At 37.9% G+C, this 22,948-nt stretch overlaps 1 long non-coding RNA gene across 1 annotated transcript in view; it reads right to left on the bottom strand.

Moving 5' to 3' along the window:
* Nucleotides 1-6,977: 6,977 nt before the first annotated feature.
* The window catches only part of LOC110456654, a 20,376-nt gene continuing 4,405 nt past the window's right edge, over nt 6,978-22,948 (bottom strand). Inside the window, exons 2-4 of the long non-coding RNA XR_002463610.1 lie at nt 8,528-8,671; nt 8,093-8,336; nt 6,978-7,767 (exon numbers count right to left, since the gene is read on the bottom strand). This is a non-coding gene — a long non-coding RNA (uncharacterized LOC110456654). The remainder of the gene's footprint in view (nt 7,768-8,092; nt 8,337-8,527; nt 8,672-22,948) is intronic.

Here is a 22,948-nt window from a genome sequence, read left to right as displayed (position 1 = left end):
ATTTTTAAAAAGCGTTTGATTATGTTTGTGAGAGAATAGTTTTTGGCTCATATTTTTGAAAGCAACATATAAAGAATACTGTTAATCCCATCTAATTTCCGCATAATCTGAAATGGAAGTCCTCTACGATGTCTTTTGCGGTGGAAACTGACAGATGGTAAAGAGAAGACAAGTTATGTCCCCTTCTTGACGCAGATGTTTGTCCAGAGATGAAGCAGTATAGAAACAAGTTTTCATCTGGCCATTAAACTGTTTATCCGAGCACAAACAAATATAGGATCAGTAAATATCTGCAGTGTTAACCAACCTAACGGTTTATGCAAGTTTCTTTCCGATCAATATGTTACTGTGGCTGAATTGTAAATTTATGTAATTGTATATACTTTTCTTACATGTATAGTTTGAATAATTACGATCGAATCGCCATGATTTGTTTTCATGTATATTATTTGTATCCCTGTTATTCACACCTCGGGTAAATGAACGTTACATAAATGCTTGATAATCAAAATGGGATTTATTTTAAACGGGAGAAGAGATAGCATTGCGGTAATACATTTTTAATAGATATATCAAATAATTGAACATTCTGCAACTATATCTAATTTTGCAAAAAGTATTAAACCTGAATCATATCATGACGTCATAGATATCTTCCTTGTTGCTTTTATTTACTAAGAACAGACTTCATACTTCATTGCGTCGGAGCATCCTCGTGGGGGTTCGTTTAAAGTATTTCTTATCTGAAATATAATTATAAGCATACATGTATTTGATTTTTTGTTTTTTGTTTTTTTTTGTTTTTTTTCTTTGAAAGTGTAACATTAGTGCAGAGAAGGTATACACACTTGATCACCTAAATAGGATTTTACACTTTTTTATATCATTAGTGCATAATTTCAATATAGTGGTAGGGCGCATTGAATTTTCTCGTATGGATGGAACATGCCGGATAGAGACACTGCATGTATTGAAGCACTGAAGTTGTCATACACTGAGTCTTTAAGAAGTGAAATATTCCCAAAGGGCAAGTGTCGAATCGTGTCGCTGTTTCAATTCATATTTGTAATAAAATACTGACCAGTTCAGTGCAGAACCTGTATTCTCAAATTCAAATTCTTCTTCAGGGTGAAATATAATGTTTGACAGCCTTGGTTTGGTTTGGTTTGGTTTAATTTTGTTTATTGTCCTATTAACATCTAAGGTCATTAAAGGACGTGTCTCCATGTGTTTTAGTGTATGCGTGCTTGCGTGTGTGTATGCAGGAAACAGGGTATATTGGTGTGCTTGCCTCCTTGTAATAACTCGGATCTAATGCCGACTTTATAGTGCGATCTCACTGAAATACCGTACCGAAGACACCCAGCACAGCATTCCGCCCGGTCACATTATACTGACACCCGTTGCTGCCATTCCCCTAAATGCTGAACGTTAAGCAGGGAATAACAACTATCATTTTTAAGGACTTTGGTATGTCCCAGCCTGGAGACAGAGTTCATTGCCTTCCTCACCTGGGCGAACGCTCAACATTATGGCCAAAAGGTAGTTAGAAGTAGAAAGAAATATAAAGATCCCAAATATTGCAATGGGTGCAGCAGATTTATTTTGGTCATTTTTGTGTCCCCAAATAGAGGACACCAAAGCAAATCTCCAATTCTGCAGGGGGTTCTCGCATTAGTCTCCTTGAACGATACATGCAGTGGATAACAACAGGTGTATTCGTTTCCCGATCCCACTGTTGTAAAGTCACATGATGGTGCTATTCTACAAACTATAGACTTTTGTATTCGTTTTACAACAATTATGAAACAATTTATATCAACTTGTTTAATTGAAGAACTGGACTACCCGGAGAAACCACAGGAAGTCGGACAGGTGACACCCTTACTTTGTCGGTCTATCCACTGGGCCACCCGATCACGTTGTAGTGCGAAACGGTACCAATGTTTATTAATTCACGTGACAGTACGGAGCAGCAAACAAATGTTGTAAAGTCACGTATCCGTACACAGCAGATTTTGTTAAGTCACGTGACCGTATACAGCAAATTTTGTCATGTGGCCGACAACGTTTTTTCAAGTAGTCGTTCGGAAAAACCCATGCTCGGTAGGTAGTACACGTGTAGAACGCGTGCCTTCGTGAATGTTTGAGAGCGATAAGCCACCATCTACATCGTACATGTATACTAACCGCATAACCAGCAAAAGGATGAGTGTTACGTCATAACATGTTTACACATGCACCGATGTGAACAGACTGACACTCTTAGTGGTACGTACGCACCACTTGACCTCATAATCAAATGACCGTATTACCTCCCCTGATTACACCCAGCACGAACCATCTGTTGTCAGAACAACCCCAAGAGATAACTGCTTACAAACACACGTCGATACCATTACAGGGGGGGTTTGATGGTTATATCTTACATTAAACCCAGTTGTTATACATTTTAGAGTATATACCGGCCAAGGACGTGTCTGCAACTTGTGTTTGTACTTGTACTTACCTCACCTTGTGTGGCATGGGCTTTCCGTATGCAATACACCGGCAGCAATGTCGGTAAATGAAGAAGTGTATTTGCACTCTCGCAATACAGTTAATATTGAGAAAAGACCCGAAGGTCGCCGATGGTCTTTAATTGGCTGATATCTCATCCCGAGGGTTTGAATGACGTAATCCGTACCTTATATCAAGGATTGGTTCTGTTTCTTGTATACTATTTAAATGAACCATTAAAATCAGCTGTTTTATTATAGTCATTTTATCCAATATAATATTCATGGATTTGTCACACATGTGTTGAGCCCCTATACTCAAAACAATATAGTCCCATATGTATAGGAAGAACATTTATCGTCAATAAAAAAAAATAGTTTTGCAATTTGAACCCGTGCAATCAATGTTTCACATTTAAAAGTGCATCTCCGTCGTAAAATGTATTGGACCGGGCAGATATTTGAACAAGCCACGAGTTATTCCCCTAGATAAAAAAAAATATGCATTTCCGCACTTATGCACTACTGCAAGTATGGTACCAGGCCCGTGGTAAGCTAAGTAAGCATACCTCTTTGATATTCGTTTGTGTATTAATTTAACACAGCAGTGAAGCTTAAGTTATGTTTATTATATCGTAAAAAAAATATGTTTCGCGGACATTTAGCTGTGAGGAAGAAGAGAATTGCGTCTTTGAATAAAATCTTTTAAAAATCAATCGTTATATAATTCCACAATGCATTTGTTTATGGCTTCTCCCAGTCTTGTAAACACTAATACCGAATCCTTTAAGTTCAAATTTGATTAATATTGATTTTTAATCTTGCAAATATCCGCTAGGATGAACTTAGATCAGAACAATGGATAACGGTCAATGACAATCTATTTTTTATTGACATTAAGCTGTATCTTGCGATCATCTATACTTGTTTAACCGGGAGATATTCAGTTCGGATTGTCTCGGTATGCATTTTATACTATCAATCACTGTTCGGATGTTTCTCGATTTATCCTTACATTGTACAACCGTATATTGTTTGGATTGATTTCGGTATATATAATACATTAATAATTTTGTTGCAGTCATATGCACTTATCGGATGTTCTGTTTGGATTGTTTTCGTTTATCGACCGGTTTATTGTTACAATCATGTACACAAAACTGGTCGGGTGTTTCTTGGTTTATCGATATAATCCTGTACTATTCGGATCGTCTGGATTTGTCGTTACAATCCTTCACTGTTCGGATCGTCTCGGCGTATCTCTACCAAAATGGCCTGTTCGTATGTTTCTTGTTCATTGTTAAGATCCTGTATTGATCGGATGCTTCTTGGTTTATCGTTACAATCGTGTACTGCTTCTTGATTTATCGTTACAATCCAGCTTCTTAATAAACCTGTGAAATAATGTTCTGTTGCATTGCGTACTAGTTTAAAAAGTACAGTTTGCCCTTTTCGATTAAGGTTTGTGTCGTTTTACGTTATGATTTAAGTCAAATGCCATAAGTATTATCATATTTACGGATTTTTCTTCTTTATTATTTTTGATTTGCGAAAACGTGGATGAACGCGCATCCTGTATCAGGTTTTATGGTCGAAGCTTGGTTTCCGGTGCATTGGTACTTGAATTATGAAAAACGCAAACCAGATCTGGTAAAAAAAAGAAGCACGTTAAGTGTGTTTGGTGAGATGGGATGGGATAAGGACATTTCGTTTTCAAGACGGTCTTCTATATTTTAACCTTTGAAATTTGAGACCTAAATTCTGACATTTTAAACTTGAACCCCTCCTCATCGCGAGCTGAATCCACACGATAATTTACTCATACTACAGGAAGTCACTAAAATAAATAGGAAGCAAACAAGATGCTTAAAATTTAAATCCGGAATGACTTAGTTTATGAATGACGGTATATATTTACGTCACATTTGAACTAAAATATCTTTATCTTATTTCGGCGTTTAATGTAAAGTACAGAAATATGATTAACCTATTGGATAAACTATACAGCTATAAAAACCGGGATATTCTTAAACCCACATGAATGCGACCATAGATGTTTTGCACTTAATAGAATGCTTGGGTACGAGATACAAACTCACAAACCCCTTGATGGGAATTGTCTACAAGTGTCTAGTTGTTCCATGTTTATAGCGACTGTCTGATGGAATAACCTGATTATAGAAGCCGCGTCCAAACATTCCCCCAAATACATCACCGTATCAACAATACAATATCTATTTCTCCGGAGCATAAGCGGCTCGAATGTGATTATTTTTCATGAACCTTAGAGACTCCGCGTACACACAAGCTTATCTATCGCCATTGAGGACGGTTATGTATGTAGTCCGGTTTTTTTTCAGTTACTCACTGTTAACGTTAAATTGAATTACATAAAGGCTTGATTATTGGTCCATGTATTGTCCGTAAAATGTGAATGCATTCCGGTTGTTTTGACGGTAATTTGAACCCAGTTAGAATCAAAGCTTCTATTTTATCAGACGTCCTGTGTGAATGAAAACAGTCATCAATATTTTCTGCAGAACTAATTATTTGAGTGTATGTGATCTTAAAACTATCATTTCATCCTAGAACATGTATCAATAATGTTCAATTTTAATAGTTATGACAATATCAGCGATAAGAAGATGAAAAAATTAAAATCGAACAACGTGCAGCGTCAAGCTTTAACGTCAAAATAACGTCAAATTAACGAAGCAACAGAGCTGTGTAAGCGTCATTAAAAAGTATTAGTTTAACGACAAACTTACGGGAAAGTTTAATATACTACATTTCCCAAATCATTTAGAAATTCATAGATATTAGGCTCAGGAACATAACGTATTCCGCTAGATATTAGGCTCAGGAGAGATACCTAGCCCGCTCGATATTCCGTATCTAGTATTTGGGCACATATATAATAACTACTGAAATGTTTACTGGTCATTGAAGGAACGTCCCCTGATATAAACAATATAGCGGGGCTAGATAGGGGTTCACACTAGGCCCCAAATTGTAACATGTATACTGTCGCTCCAACCTACTGAGTTGTCTGTTCAAGAGAAGTAGCCTGGCCCATTTGCGCTACAGTTACATATACAATATATTCATTGGGAGATTACTCTATTAAGTGTTTGTCTGCAATGGAACAGAGATCCTTAAAACCGGAAATCCTGATTCTTTATTCTCGTAAAGACACATTCTCACACCCATACATTCACAGGTAATCGCTATCATTGTATTTTAATATCTTGAAAAATCGACAGATTAAAAAGTAGCATAATATTAAAGACTCAATAAAACGGAATTTTCTGTCAAAATTGAGTGAAATTGGGAATGATTAGTGTGTTTCGTACATATGTACCTAGTTAAGCCTTTATGTAAACGTACCTACTCGGTACGAGGACCCCACGTGTATAACATGTCAGTACTTGTCGTGGGTGTTACGAACAGTATACATTTCACAACAACAAGCACTTGAGCCTTACAGGCGTTTGTTTATCTGTTTGCTGTCTGTTTGTTTGTTTGTTTGTTTGTTTATATCAAACGTCGTTGTCTCGTGTAAATCACGTGATAACAAATTAGAAACACGAAACGGTTATCTTGGTTTTTGGCTTCAAAAATAACAAAAAAACTTTCGTTCTAACGCATACACTTAACAAGTTATTACGCTGATAAATGAAAACTTCACCCTACAAACATCAAATACTCTAGAATCATATAAAACGGACATATAAAAACAATGATATTGTTTTGATATACCAGACTCCGGTTGGTGGCCATCTTGAATTTTCCCTTCTGACCGAGATACATGAGGTCAGCTCATTTAAATCAGCACCCTCAAATTGACTAAAATCAACTTTCAAACCTTGGTCCGGGAAAAACGGTCACGGGACCCTATTGTTGGAACTCTACTACAGTGAAATTAATCTTTGAATATATGAAGTTTGATTATCTGATGATTATACATCTGCCAACCTCTAGAAAATTAGAGCCGTTTCATTGATTTCATCATCTTTTTGTGTTTTTGTTTTATCATTCATCGGTGATTGTTGCAACATCAAAGGAATTCCTCTGGGATATATACACGAAACTTGACAAATAACTTTTTTGATATGTATTCTATGCAAGCTTCATGTTCATCTCAGAATGCCGTTGGATTCTTCATTTTTAAATATAATATATGAAGAAAATATAAGAATTATAGATCACAAGGACTAAAGTACAGCTCCCTGCTTCACACCAAGTAATCCCTTAAAGGGTGAGTTTATATTTTCTGTTACACTTACTTCGTTTTGTAACAAATAAACATGTCTCTGCTGAATGTAACAAAAGAAAGGCATCCAGAAACAAGTCATGACATTTATATAACTGTTTCCTTCATAGAAATTACACGGACAGCACAATTGTCCGAGTCTACAAAACAGATTCAAATGACAGCAACACAATTTTAATGATTTTATTATATTGAGTAGGAATAGGAGAAAACCAATATGAACGGCATGAGAGGAAAAAGAAGATGTTATGGATCTTATGTATCACAAGACATTTTGTTTTTATACAGGCGTTCCAGAAAAAAACCATTAGAGAATTCCACTAATTTTGCGTTCATACAGGTATCTCTCATGAATTTATTCTGGGCATATTTGTATCGCGACCCTTAGTCAGCTGTCTCAGTAGGCTTAAGCAATCGTGTAATGATTGGAGTACATATTTGAAATACTTGGAAGTGAAAAAGCGGACGTAAAACCACTCAGACAGCCAAGCAACGTCCGAAACCTGGTCAGTGACCGGTTGCAATTTTACACTCAGAAAACTAGTCTCGTTCAACCAGACACTTGACACTTGTAGTTCACAGTTTAGCGTCAACCAGACCACAAGAGTTTGGTTGAACGTCTGAGACTATCAGAACACTTGATGTATTCCATACATTTACAGCGTAAGTTATGTTGTTTTTTTTAATAACTGATTTATCAAAGCGTAATGATACCGGAAAAAAATATGCAATTCCATTTTACAGTTTTTGCCAGTGGTATAGGAATTCCATAAAGTAAAGCAAATAAGATCAGCCGACACAACCTCCGGCGCACTCAAATCCGCAATCCTTGTCTAGGGAGATAGCTAATTTTCTATTTGGCCATGGAGGCAATTGTTTCTATATAAGAGTCTGTTCATCTTGGGTCCTTTCTTGTCCGACTTGGTTTCAAATTAATGCTGTTGATTTCCTCGTGTGTTTCTATTTCTGTTGCGTGATGTATTTGGATTCCAAATACTGTAATTGTACAAAATATAATTTGTTTCAAAAATAGTGTTGTTTAAAAATGTGGATATTATATCAGACTGCTCCAAATTAAACTTAACACACAAAACTTCACCATGGCATTTGACATAAATATAATAACCAAAACATACATTTACGTTTATATTACGTATCCCTTTGTTTTAACGCAGCCTTGACCAATGTATTGAATATGAATTGTCTTCATTAATAAATAAATTATGTTACTTTAAAAAAAAAAAAAAAACTTTTTTTTTTTATCAGATCTCATCAGATACAACTATATGAGCTAATAATGCAAAAAGATAATCTTAAATACCTTTACTATTATCCAAACAAATGATTAACTATAGGTCACAGAACTGCACTGATGATCTACTTCATACGGTTCGGCTTCGCCTTCATACAGCACTTCATATACTGAATTCACAGCACCATCATTTCCAGACAATACAGATAATACATTCCCCCTATACCACTCTTTCAGTTGTGAAGTTTCATCAATAACCCACTCATGTTTAATGGTCCTGCCTACAAATTGTATAGGTCTCTGTCTTGTTCTCCTAAAATATAAATAGAAAGATACAATAACATATACTGATTTATTTAGTTATAATTTAAGCATATGAAGTGTTTTTAATGTGTATTTGACTTTGACAACACATCCATTGCTTTACAGAGGAACAAAACACCACAAACTGTTTAGACTAAATGGTTGGTTATTAACATCTATGCTTAGCTTCCTGTTACGAACTGGTACGAGTCTCTGTGGTTCAGCGTCACCACTGTCAGACCTCTACAGACGACCCTTCTTGTACTGTCTTCCTTTTCCTGCAGTTGACTTTCTTTTCCGAGTTCCTTTTGTACGAAGTTGATTTTGTTTTTCTGATGCCACATACTGTAAATATACAAATTAACATAGGGTATAAGAAGTGTCATTCACAATGTATTAACCTTAGATAATTACTGTCACTGAACGTGTGTTTGGCAATAATGAACATTAAACTTCAGTTCAGTCCAAAGTATTAAATTACTTCATGTAATTACCTTTTTTATAGTTCAATTTTCAAAAGCTGTATTGTTGGTAATACAGAATGATGATTATATATATATTATTATATTTAATTATACCGGTACTCATGGTGAGCCTTCAAAGGGCAAAACAATAGTTGCTGGCAATAGTCAGTTTAACTTAGTGTAGGTCATATCTTGTTTATGACTTGCAAGATTTATTTGTACAGTAAATTTTGAAACCACCAGCCAACGGTAAGGATATGCTGACTTGAACAATAACAGATGATCTAGCAACAGCATAAAATTCAATCCCTTTAAATTAAACACTATACATGTACAGTTCATGTACATGCATCAGTGAACAATGTATATGCCAAAACATTAAAACAAAATACAGCTACTAGTCATACATACACATCATAAAAAATTGATATGAATATTTACTTACCAAATTGCTTAATAAACATGTACAACACTCCCTGTGTGACTGAACTTAACCTTATATCACTTTATATTCATACTGTATTCACATGTTGTATATGCATTGTCAATATTGCACTGAATGTAAAAATACATGTCATAACATACCCATATTCCAAGTTCTCGTATGCCTGGACTTTTGCCTTCTCTTGGACAAGCAAGTTCTGGAAGTAGTACGTTGTTGTAAAAAGACGTCAGATGTGGGAGCATAATGTTCTGCCAAACATTGTCATTCTTATTTATCCATTGTATAAACAGTTGGTGAGGATTTAAGGTGCGAACCACAAAATCAATCCACTCTTTGTTGCATATGTTTAGAAGGCCATGACACTGATAATAATAAATATGAGTTGTTTTTAGTTTGAGTTTTCCCTCGGAGTTTTCTAAACAGAAATGTTTGTTTTTTGAAGCCTGCCAAAGATTCAATGGTTTCGAATGAAGCAAATGTTTGATCTGCAAGAGTCCAGTTTCTCAAGTGGAAGTAAAAACTACGCCATCTGGACTTCCTGCCAAATATTTGTGAATAGGATGCCTCACTAATCCACTGCGCTCAACATGTATGTTTTCCCCTTTGTCAGCCCTTTTCATTTTATATTCCACTATTGTGGTATCTTCCTGAAGAATTCCATTTCTTGTATACCGATTTCCATGGAATGAACTATAGAGCAGGTTGCGCACAAATTTCTGAATAGGTAATGATGGGTTTCTTTTAACCATCGATTCAAAATTTGAAGCTGTGACTCTTTTTTTTCTTCTGAATGCCAAATACCAGACTGGGATTGTTGAATTGTTGATTTAGTAATTTTGTCGGACTGTTGGGCCGAAATGTTGATATGTTTGTCCAAATATTGCTGTTTTAATGTTTCCAATTCTTTAGTGTATACATCAACGCTTACATCTATAGCTTCTGCACCATAAGCTTGTCGGGCCTTCTTAGTGGTGCTTGATTTGATGGCTGACATCTTCTTCTTCTAGCGGCGCTCTTGAACATAGGGCTTGGACTTGTGAGGCACTGAATTTGCTAGGGTCTTTTCATGGCGAGCGTAAACTTTCCTGAATTAGCACACAGGCTCTGAAGCAGTTGTTGACTCCCACACCTTGCAAGCCCACTGTGGACATAGATTCATCCTAAGCGCCCCACCGTAGCAACGTGCGTGCCATGAACCTCGATAACACAGGTTGTGCACTTTCCCCCCATCACACTTGGTTCTGATGTGCATCCAACTTTCAACTAAGTTGGTGGTACTGTTGTTGACGAGACGATCAGCTTTCTCTTCAATTCTAACCAGGAGTGATGTTACATCCTTAATGATGTGCTGTTCGACCTTACTGTAGTCAATTGATGTTCCATAACGGGCCTGTTCCTGGGCTGATATTGACGAACCTTCTTTCCAGAAGCTGACCTGCTCATCAACAAAGCTAACCTCATCAACACTTGCATTTGAAGAAGAAGCTTATCATCAGCTGATGATGGTGGTGGTTGTAGTTTAGCTTGACAGAAATCAGATCAATGGTCATGTTTGCCAAACACACGATGAACTGATTTTTTAATGTCACGACTCAATCTTTTAATCGCATTGGGACGATCTAATTTCTGTTCATTGTAGTCTTTAGATACTACATGGATGGCACATCTAACTGCACTTACGAGTCTAACTCTTGTAGAATTTGACAAATGGTGTTTACCTTTGTACACTTGATTGTCTACGACAAGCTTTTCTAGGTTTGATCTATAACATTTACGAATATGGTTGGCACATTCTTGTTTAGCAACATCTCCTCTCCAACAGGGAACTTCTTCCCTGATTCTTGAAAAAACGGAAGAATCACCATCACCAACAACACTCATGTACCTTACCCCGTGTTTGCTTTCACATTCAAGGAACCCTTGTAAAATTATGTCACTTTCCATCGACTGGCTGTCAATTCTTTAAACAAGTATGTTCCCTATCAGTATTCTGGCTGCACAATTGGACCAACCACCATCTGTTATTACAGTTATTGCATGGACTTCTGGATGAAAGTCATTGCGCTCAATTGCCAAATTTCTTTCCTCTTGACCCGCTAGCAACATGTCCTTCCTTAAAACCGAATGCCACCACATTCCAATATCAGTTTCTATGGAACTTAATGTTGACTGAGATAAACCGGGGGAGTTCATAGTTGCCAAGAACTCATTCAAGTGAGAAGGACCATTTCCAGTTACCGTGCTGCCCCAAACAGCACGAACATTAACATCATAGCGTTTGGATCCTGGGACTTTTGTGCTGGTTTCTAATTTATACTGTTTAAGACATCCTTGGCACTGTGCCAACATAACACTGGCCAGACCTAATGAACGGACTTCGGTTTCCAGCTTAATTTGGGGTTTACCTTCACTGGCAATTTCCATTGCACCAACACATAGACAAGCATGCATGGTCATCTCGGTAACATGAGATTGCAGACAATCCAAATTCATAAATCTATAACCTTTGGGGCTGAGATCTTTCACCTTTTTATTATTTGTTTTAAATTATAATTGGCAGAAAATGCCGCATAAACTGAGTGCATGGGTGTCTTTTTATACCATGGCTTAGTAAACAGCCTGTGTGATTTGCTAATGTTCAGTTTCAAATTCCCATTTCTCAGGTTTTTAGACTTAATTTTGTAAGTTTGTCTTCCTGAATGTTTATTTCTCTGTGTTACTTTGTGTTTTCCTAAACCTCTACCAAATACACGACTTGTTTTCAGTTTGCTTCCAATTCTTACTGTGATATGTCCAAATTCCAGTTACATATTGGTTTCCATATATTGATGATTACTTGGAATGTTATTTAAAACTTTAAAAAATAACTTACCTGTCAACCAATGGCATTCTAACCTTGTCTTATCCCTGTAGCTAGTGAAGAAAATACGATGATATTCTGTGTATTCATGGTACACTAGAAACCGAACTATATTTTGTCTAATTGTTGTATTACGTGTTCACTGTTTGTTTACAATAAAATAAGTTTAAAAACTGTGTAATTATTGCAAATATAAAAAGTTGGAATACCTGATAAAGTTGAATTATTAAAATTGGCGTTAGATCCATTTGTAAGCTTTGTTCTCATGTCGAGACACATAGACTGTGTGAAATAACAGGAACGCCTTGTAAGAGTTTAAATTATGGATATAGATTGCAAGCGTTCCGGTAACTATGTGGTTGGTGACTGTGTAGGCCATATACTTTTTGGGTTTTTTTGAGGATGTCTTTGTGTAAAGACAGACTTCCTGTTTACCAGGGGATGTTTCGGTGTAGAGACAGACTTCATGTTTGACAGGGGATGTCTAAGTGTAGAGACAGACTTCATATTTAACAGAGGGTGTCTTTGTGTAAGGACAGACTTCATGTTTACCAGGGAATTTCTCAGTGCAGAGACATACTTCTTGTTTACCAGGGAATGTCTCTGTGTAAGGACCGCCCGCCTGTTTACCAGGAAATGTATCAGTGCAGAGACATACTTCTTGTTTACCAGGGAATGTATCTGTGTAAGGACAGACTTCGTGGTTACCAGAGGATGCCTCGGTGTAAGGACAGACTTCGTGGTTACCAGAGGATGCCTCGGTGTAAGGACAGACTTCATGTTTACCAGGGAATTTCTCTGTGTAAGGACAGCCTTCGTGTTTACCAGGGGATGTCTCTGTGTAAGGACCGCCCGCCTGTTTACCAGGAAATGTCTCAGTGTAGAGCCAGACTTCCTGTTTACCCGGTAGTGTCTCTGTGTAAGGACAGACTTCGTGGTTACCAGAGGATGCCTCGGTGTAAGGACAGACTTCATGTTTACCAGAGGGTGTCTTTGTGTAAGGACAGACTTCGTGGTTACCAGAGGATGCCTCGGTGTAAGGACAGACTTCGTGTTTACCCGGGAATGTCTCTGTGTACGGACAGACTTCGTGTTTACCCGGGAATGTCTCTGTGTAAGGACATACTTCCTGTTTAACAGAGGGTGTCTTTGTGTAAGGACAGACTTCGTGGTTACCAGAGGATGCCTCGGTGTAAGGACAGACTTCATGTTTACCAGGGATTGTCTCTGTGTAAGGACCGCCCGCCTGTTTACCAGGAAATGTCTCAGTGCTGAGACATACTTCCTGTTTACTAGGGAATGTCTCTGTGTACGGACAGACTTCGTGTTTACCAGGGAATGTATCTGTGTAAGGACAGACTGCGTGTTTACCAGGGAATTTCTCAGTGCAGAGACATACTTCTTGTTTACCAGGGAATGTATCTGTGTAAGGACAGACTTAGTGTATACCAGGGAATGTCTCTTTGTAAGGACATACTTCGTGTTTACGAGGGGAACTCTCAGTGTAGAGACAGACTTCATGTTTGACAGGGGATGTCTAAGTGTAGAGACAGACTTCATGTTTGACAGGGGATGTCTAAGTGTAGAGACAGACTTCATGTTTACCAGGGAATTTCTCTGTGTAAGGACAGCCTTCGTGTTTACCAGGGAATTTCTCAGTGCAGAGACATACTTCTTGTTTACCAGGGAATGTCTCTTTGTAAGGACATACTTCGTGTTTACAAGGGGATGTTTCGGTGTAGAGACAGACTTCATATTTAACAGAGGGTGTCTTTGTGTAAGGACAGACTTCATGTTTACCAGAGGCTGTTTTGATTTAAACATATTTTATTTGCAAATATACAAATGGGATCAGACACCAGAGTTTAAATTATGGATATAGATTTCAATCGTTCCGGTAACTATGTGGTTGGTGACTGTGTAGGCCATATATTTTTTTTTTTTTTTTTTTAGGTAGTCTTTGTGTAAAGACAGCCTTCCTGTTTAACAGATGTTGTTCAGTGTAGAGACAGACTTCATATTTAACAGAGGGTGTCTTTGTGTAAGGACAGGCTTCGTCTTTTCCAGGGGATGTCTCAGTGTAGAGCCAGACTTCCTGTTTAACAGAGAGTGTCTTTGTGTAAAGACAGACTTCCTTTTTAACAGATGTTGTTCGGTGTAGAGACAGACTTCCTGGTTACCAGGTATTGTCTCTGTGTAAGGAAAGACCGCCTGTTTACCAGGAAATGTATCAGTGCAGAGACATACTTCTTGTTTACCAGGGAATGTATCTGTGTAAGGACAGACTGCGTGTTTACCAGGGAATTTCTCTGTGTAAGGACAGCCTTCGTGTTTACCAGGGGATGTTTTGATTTCAACATATTTTATTTGCAAATATACAAATGGGATCAGACACCAGAGTTTAAATTATGGATATAGATTTCAATCGTTCCGGTAACTATGTGGTTGGGGACTGTGTAGGCCATATGCTTTTTGGGTTTTTTTGAAGATGTCTTTGTGTAAAGACACACTTCCTGTTTAACAGAGGGTGTCTTTGTGTAAGGACAGACTTCGTGGTTACCAGAGGATGCCTCGGTGTAAGGACAGACTTCGTGGTTACCAGAGGATGCCTCGGTGTAAGGACAGACTTCGTGGTTACCAGAGGATGCCTCGGTGTAAGGACAGACTTCATGTTTACCAGGGATTGTCTCTTTGTAGAGACAGACTTTCTGTTTACCAGGGATTGTCTCTGTGTAAGGACCGCCCGCCTGTTTACCAGGAAATGTATCAGTGCAGAGACATACTTCTTGTTTACCAGGGAATGTCTCTGTGTAGGGATGNCCAGGGAATGTCTCTGTGTAAGGACAGACTTCCTGTTTACCAGGGAATGTCTCTGTGTAAGGACAGACTTCGTGTTTACCAGGGAATGTCTCTGTGTAAGGACAGACTTCGTGTTTACCAGGGAATGTCTCAGTGTAGAGACAGACTTCCTGTTTACCAGGTATTGTCTCTGTGTACGGACAGACCGCCTGTTTAACAGGGAATGGCTCAGTGTAGGGAAAGGCCTCCTATTTACCAGGGCATGCCTAAGTGTAGAGACAGACTTCATGTTTGACAGGGGATGTCTAAGTGTAGAGACAGACTTCTTGTTTACCAGGGGATGTTTTGACTTAAACATATTTTATTTGCAAATATACAAATGGGATCAGACACCAGTTTCAAAACTTAAAATCCGTCTTTTCCCATAAAACATACATGATGAAATATACAAATCATCGCAAAGGGGATGTCTCGATGTAGGGACAGACTTCCTGTTTACAAGGGTATGTCTCGCAGCAGAAATTTAAAAAATGTTATTTAAGGTAAATAACGTCCATGGACAGCTTGATGACAGATGCTGCCTTTTCTAATAATCGAGATATTGTTTAGTTACTCACTTTAAATACACATTACCAGTCAAAATTACCACCGCTTTCAATATCTCAACGGTTATTGATGATAATAGTCATGACTGTTTATGAATGAAATAAGTGTACATGTTTCAACATGTAAAACTCTTTTGTAGATAATAAACAATAAGGTACCATAACTCCTTAAGTTTCACTTATTTGGTTCGAGTTGCGATCATTTCAAACAATAGTTTCACCATATTTACATATTCATTTGTATATAAACATAATACGTCATTGATAGTAAGTTGTTTTTTTCCGGTTTATTGCCCATCAACATACTATGCCTGCTAGGGGTTTTATACAGGTAGACGTAGTTTTGACACAACATCTTTTTATTATGTTCCCCAAAAAATCAAGCTTGTTTACTCTTATAGCATCCGGCATCCAATGCCACGAACCGTGAACTATTTGAAATATTTACAACGTAAGTACAATGTACTTACACGTCACACACCACTTACCAGGCAAATATCGACGTATATTTAACCTGTGCCCTACATCATGTGTACATCATAGACCATGTCGTACCTTGTCCTACCTATAAAATAGCGTTCTAGTTAGCCACCGTCATATATACCTGTACATATGTATAGATCTACTCCGTCTCACCGCCGCATATTGTACCATGTATATGTACCTACGTATACGTACCTATCTACGTATATGTACCTACGTATTGTGCATGTACAATATCAGATAATCACGGCAATAATTTCACTAATTTTTAATATTCAGTACTCAAGCATTACATGCATGTGTCGCTTAATGTCTCGGGTTTCATAAATTAAAAAACAAAGACAGGGGGTGGGGTGAAAAGGCTAACAGATTTGCATAAGCAGGAAACATTAGAAGGTCTAGATCTGGTAAAACGATGACAGCGCTAAGGCCGACCTGTGGTTATCCCTGTCACCCAAGGCAAATCCGAGGGTGTAAGTGACAGACCGATGGCCATGCCACCTGACGTTCTTTCACCGTCTAATGAATGTGAAGGGTTTTTACCTTACACTTAGATCCGGTAATATGACTGTTTCACATCCATATTTCCATAAATTTAATGTGATATCCAGTATGAAGCCAGAATATACTTCTCTGTTCTGTATCAGCCCGTTATTCCAATGTCTGCTTAGAGCAGGCGTCAGATTATACATACACAATATTAAACTTCAGAGGCATTCAAAGATTATTTTAAAATGGGCACTTTGAACTTAAGGTTATTTGAAAGAGGTATTTCGAGGGGTGTACATTGCATGATAAATGGTATTTACCTTTGCGCTCCAATGCAATCGTTAAACTGTGACCTATATGGAAACAGGTGCTTTGGGAGGGTTTCGACCATGCTGTGGAATATTGCTTACTAGCTATTGAAAGTCAAATACCCTGGCCAAATTCAAGAAGGACAAAACTCACCTCTTTACGTCTGCATTTTAGACTCTTTGCACAAACGTCATGTACATACCACCCGTTATTGATTCATTTATGTGCACAATAAGATGATTATCATCTTGCTCAATGTGTAATGGTGATTGTAAGCCATTTTGTTTCAAAATTATAACTAATACACCCCCATGTACTATTATATTATTAATTGTTTATGAAAGTGTTGATTGATGTTATTCCAGCTAGTCAGATAACTGTTGATCAAATATTGTTTTAAACATTTACATGTGTTTGTATATTATTTATATATTTAGGGGATGTTCCTACCTATCTTTTGCCCTACTTTTTCTTGCTTTCCTTCCCCCACTGTTTCTACTATATGATCGGATAAAGTTAATTCACTGCTGCCCATTATGTATTATACAACATGATGTATTTAAGGAGAGGGCATTACTAAGTTGGCAAAACTTGTGCTCAATCCTAATTGTCCTTATTTACGTCAATAAAATATGTTTAAACTAATACTATTATCAATATGTTGTAAAGTTGTTTTACAAATTATATAGGGCGCTATATAAATGTTGTATATTATTATTATTGTCATATCATTATTAAACATTGAGGATGTGAGGGCTAAAACCGGAAACATCTACTGTGGCAAATATAAAAGTCTGTATTGAAATATAAGTCTATTATGATTAGAAGTTTTTTTATGATTATTTTGATTCCATACCGTTTGTCTAATTGTTTTGATATCAGTCCACCTGGGCCAACGTCCGAATGATAATAATAACAAGTTTGACGCTAACATTCGTATCCTAACCTTTCCATTTCACACTTTAAAACGTGCCAAGGAACTGGTTCAATTCAACAGTTTTAATTATGAAAATCAATCAATTGTAATTGTATGTGCCATCTTATGGGTATACATCATAATGCTTTTAAGTTTATGTGTTTGTTATTTTCTTATTATTTTTAAGAAAATAACCAAACAAAAACATCATTGTAATATGTACATTGTTGATTTTCTTTGAGAAGCTTCGTACGTGCTTCGCTCGTAATGGTTTGTTGACTGCCGCCGACAGGAGTATTGTAAACGGTGAACCAAATACGGAACAGCAAACCCGGGTGAACTGACGTCGGTCCTGAATTGAGGAGAAGCTGCTTATTTTGTACTTATCTCTGATCTAGCCGCTTTGCATATGCGATACTACTAACAGTGCATAGGTCATCCCTCGGTCCGATCCATATCTGCCTGCTACGCGCCATGTATTAACCTCTGATTTATCAGCCGGATCGCTGATCTGGGAAAACAAACAACTCATTTATAACATGTGTTAAGTTGAAAACAAAACTTCGACAACGAAGTTTTATGTAAGGGAAACTTATGTCATTTTGACTATATAAATATTTTAAGACGAGAAATACGTACAGTAAATAATTCATATAGAAGACGAGTTTTAGTTAATATTTTAAGACAGCTAGATCCAGTTTGACTATTTTTAAAGGCCGTCGCTATTACCACCCGAGTGTCAATCTGGAAAGCGGATACCGTGTGCATGGTTCCGGATTTCTATACGTTTTTCTCGTTGCTTTGCAATAAATGTATCCAAGCATATATGTAACTGTTTTGTCATTACTTGTACATTGTATTTATTTTTATTTAAAATATTTTTTTTTTATATGTTTGTCATTGCCCATAACTCTCTAAACATACTTAAAATGCTTTTAAACAATCGTATCAAATGGACCGTTAAATACTTAATAAATAGCCTCATTTATTACACATAAATAGTATGTATTATGTTTAAGTGTACGACGTTTACCAGAGATGCAACGTGTTTAAATTTATCTATCTTTGTGGTTTAAGTAAGAATTTGCGCCTATAGAATGTACGCTTAGCACATTTCAAGAGACAATATTTATTTTACATATTTATTGGTTTGATTTAGTTGAATTTCAACTTATTCAAGTTTTATGGGGGGGGGGGGGGCAAAGGAAATGTCAAACGATTGTTTGTAATGTATAACAAATATATGATAAACGGTCTATATTATGGCCATTTTGATACAACAACCCTCATGAGCCCTCGAGTGACTGATTTTGCACTCGAGGGCTGAATGGAATGTTTAAGTGGTTATATAATCAACTCTGTATATGTTATCTCAAACATGATATCTATTCTCTGTCGTCATCTACTAACATGTAATTAAACAACCCCAATAATAATCTATATTTTTGTGTGTCTCGAAGTTGCAAGAAGTGACATTAGCGATTTTAGCTTGGTCTAGTCATGTTGGTCTATCTGTAAAAAGATATTTAAATTACATCTAACACTTCTGAAAATATACGCGTTATTAAAAATATCCAACTTCTACAGACCAAGGAATTAAACTCAATTCATCTCGTTACTGCCATAGCTGTAAGAAAATCGATAAGAGATTGTCCATATCGCCATCACCTGTCGTGTATAGAAATTCCAAATTATTACCAGACCCTTTATAGACACAAGCCTTATCAGCCTGACATTATGTGAATAGCCGAAAAGGTACTTTTTCAGGATATATGACGAAAAATGTGTATTCCGTGTTATTTATTAGATGGTAGTCACGGTGAATCCCATGACAAATATGTGTGTGGTTTTCTTTTGGATTTCATTTGTTACAAAATTAATACTGGTTCAAATTTCAACACAATGTGTCTCAAAGTTGTGTAATTATAGCTACAGAAAAACGGATTGCATCAAGTTACACCACTCAATTACAAATGAAGGACAAGTGTTTCATTACTGATCTTTCCTTAATTATTAAGTATGAAAATTTTAACATCAGCAGGTATGTTCTAGGACTCAAAATTTCTGCCGCCCGATTAAAAGGCGTCGCTTTTTTCTTGTAACTTGATAAGAGACAAGGAATTTTAAAATTCGGCTTCTGGTGTTCAAAACGTTTTGCAACAAAACCCGAAACAACTTGGATGATGAATAAAATTTAAACTTAACTTTCTTTATCTCAAAACAATTATGAAACAAAATCTTCGTCAACTAACAAATGTATATGTGTCACTCTTCTTGGCCTCGATGGTAGCGCGTATATGGGGTCTTAGGGTTTCTTAATGTGAGAGGATACTGGAGTACCCGTAGAAAACCCATGGCTTGCACATGGTCGTGATGGGAACCATATACCTTTTCATATATCGTGTTAAAGCCGAGTGTTGATCCATAAGCCGATAAACAGGTTCTCACGGATTACGTATTTCAGTAAAACAAAATGGCCGTTCGGTGCAAAATGGATTGGCTGAACGGTACAAACCTAGGTAAAAGAAGACTGGGCCTAGTTGAAGTCCTTGTTTATACAGGTTTCAGGATTACACATGTTCAGTTTTTCTCTGTCGTGTTGTCCAACGTCGTTATATAACGATACCTTATTGTTCTATTTTATCCGACGTCGCACTAACAAGAATCACTCTAACGTCACTCTGCAGTGTAGGGTAAGGTGGTAATACTTCGATCAGCGGGGAAACTTCGACCAGCGGGGTAACTTCGACCGAATTACACAAACTAAGCTAAGGCCATCCTCTGTTTGTTGTTATCGTATCTGTCCGATGTATTCAAGCAGGAAAACCTTTCCTTCGGTTCAAAACCTTCAATATCAACAATGACGATGATTTTACTTTCAAGCGTATTTTTAACACCGAATGTCGGTGTTATGTTCTTTTGACATTGCAATTCTACTGAATTATACGATTTGGATATAACAGGAATCGTCCTACTGAGTTGTGTGTCGTAGTAATAAAGATAATTTACTGAACCGGATCATTCTACCGAGTTGTGTGCATCGGCGTGATAAGGAGAATTTACAGTACAGAGTTTCCCGATTTCGTTATAACGAGATGTTTTTCTACCGAGTTGCTCTATATTTTCACTCTACCAAGTTGTCTGACATGGTAATAACGATATTTATTTGAACCAAGTTTCCTGATGTCGTAATAACGAGAACGTACTCTACCGAGATATCCTACTAGGTTAGTTCTAAAGCGATGTACATGTACTTTTGAATTTGTCACAATTGGTGTTAAGTGTTGAAATGAACTGCTGATGTGCTCACAATATTCAATCAGAAATCCCACAGAGGAAGACAAAGCGCCGCTAACCACTACACTGATTGTGGATTGAAATGGATCCCGCTGATGACGTCATAAGATGAAAACACGAGAAATCAAATGACACATAAAAACGAATCCTGTGACGTGTTTAGAAGCGCGATATGTGTGCCGAGGAATTTTAGACGTACGTAAGAATGTGTGAGAATATTGTACGGATGGATCAGGTACATATGTGTTCACAGATATCGCAAATAATATCAAACAGAAGTTCCCAATATATGCAGGGATTTAATCGTTTTGAACTACATGTATCTCACATATATCTCGGCATCGTTTTCTTTTCGTATTATTTTGCCATCAAATTATCATCTTATGTGTTTTTGTGGTTTTTAACATAGTCGAGGGAAGTTTTCCACGTAAAACTGACAAGGTTCAATCGTAAAAACCAATCAGCTTCATTATTTTGCAAAATTTCGTTTGATTAATTAAGCTTCTGTCATCAAGCCGCTTCCATCAAGAGTCGTTCAACCATTGTCATTTTTTTTCCTTTGGACATTTTATTCTAATGAAATTAATTACAGTGTCGTTATGTGAAGACTATTTTCTTAATTTTGACGTCACAGGACGTGTAATAACATCGATAATAAATATCTTTTTATGAACATTCATGCTGGTCTTAATCAAAACGGGTCAAATCCAAATAAAACAAGATAATTACCTCAAATAAATATTGTCTACTAAATCCGCCTCTCCTTATATTACTAGTATCTATACTGTAACCCGTCCCTACCTCCGTCACTCCTGTCTATACTGTAACCAGTCCCTACCTCAGTCACTCCTGCCTCTATTGACACCCGTCCCTACCTCCGTCACTCCTGTCTGTACTGTAACCCGTCCCTACCTAAGTCACTCCTGGCTATACTGACACCCGTCCCTACCTCAGTCTCTCCTGTCTATACTGTAACCCGTCCCTCCCTCAGTCCCTCCTGTCTATACTGTAACCCGTCCCTCCCTCAGTCACTCCTGTCTGTACTGACACCCGTCCCTACCTCAGTCACTCCTGTCACTACTGTAACCCGTCGCTACCTCAGTCACTCCTGTCAGTACTGTAACCCGTCGCTACCTCCGTCACCCCTGTCTACACTGTAACCCGTCCCTTCCCATGTCACTCCTGTCTGTACTGCAACCCGTCCCTACCTCAGTCACTCCTGTCTATAATGTAACCCGTCCCTCCCTCAGTCACTCCTGTCTGTACTGACACCCGTCCCTACCTCAGTCACTCTTGTCACTACTGTAACCCGTCGCTACCTCAGTCACTCCTGTCAGTACTGTAACCCGTCGCTATCTCCGTCACTCCTGTCTATACTGTAACCCGTCCCTACCTCAGTCACTCCTGTCTGTACTGACACCCGTCCCTACCTCAGTCACTCTTGTCACTACTGTAACCCGTCGCTACCTCAGTCCCTCCTGTCAGTACTGTAACCCGTCGCTATCTCCGTCACTCCTGTCTATACTGGAACCCGTCCCTTCCTATGTCCCTCCTGTCTGTACTGTAACCCGTCCCTTCCCATGTCATTCCTGTCAGTACTGTAACCCGTCGCTACCTCCGTCACTCCTGTCTATACTGACACCCGTCCCTACGTCAGTCACTCCAGTGTGTACTGTAACCTGTCCCTACATCAGTCACTCCTGTCTGTACTGTAACCCGTTCCTACATCAGTCACTCCTGTCTGTACTGTAACTCGTCCCTACCTCAGTAACTCCGGTCTGTACTGTAACCCGTCCCTACCTCAGTCACTCCTGTGTGTTTTGAAACACGTCCATACATCAGTCACTCCTGTCTGTACTGTAACGCGTCCCTACCTCAGTCAATCCTGTCTGTTCTGAAACCCGTCCCTATCTCAGTCACTCCTGTCTATTCTTACACCCGTCCCTACCTCAGTA

Source organism: Mizuhopecten yessoensis, unplaced genomic scaffold (assembly GCF_002113885.1).
Source record: "Mizuhopecten yessoensis strain PY_sf001 unplaced genomic scaffold, ASM211388v2 scaffold1029, whole genome shotgun sequence".
Taxonomy (NCBI): domain Eukaryota; kingdom Metazoa; phylum Mollusca; class Bivalvia; order Pectinida; family Pectinidae; genus Mizuhopecten; species Mizuhopecten yessoensis.
This window is presented reverse-complemented; position numbering and strand designations above follow the sequence as displayed.